A 215-nucleotide genomic window follows, 5' to 3' on the forward strand; every position below is an offset into this window, starting at 1 on the left:
TTCCGCTCAGGAAGCCGAAGATTCAAGCGCCTACTTCCGGTATGAACCCTACGACGCCCTGTAGGCGAATCAGCAGCCAGTCCGCGGCCAGGAACCAACAGGAGGCCGGGACTCGGACGTCGGTAATATGACCCCCCAGTGGGCGGGACTGTCGACGTTGTTCTTTAAAAGTCTCGTGCGTCCGCGCGAGAATTGGGTTAAGGTCGCCTCGCCGG

Source organism: Rattus rattus, chromosome 1 (assembly GCF_011064425.1).
Source record: "Rattus rattus isolate New Zealand chromosome 1, Rrattus_CSIRO_v1, whole genome shotgun sequence".
Classification (NCBI taxonomy): domain Eukaryota; kingdom Metazoa; phylum Chordata; class Mammalia; order Rodentia; family Muridae; genus Rattus; species Rattus rattus.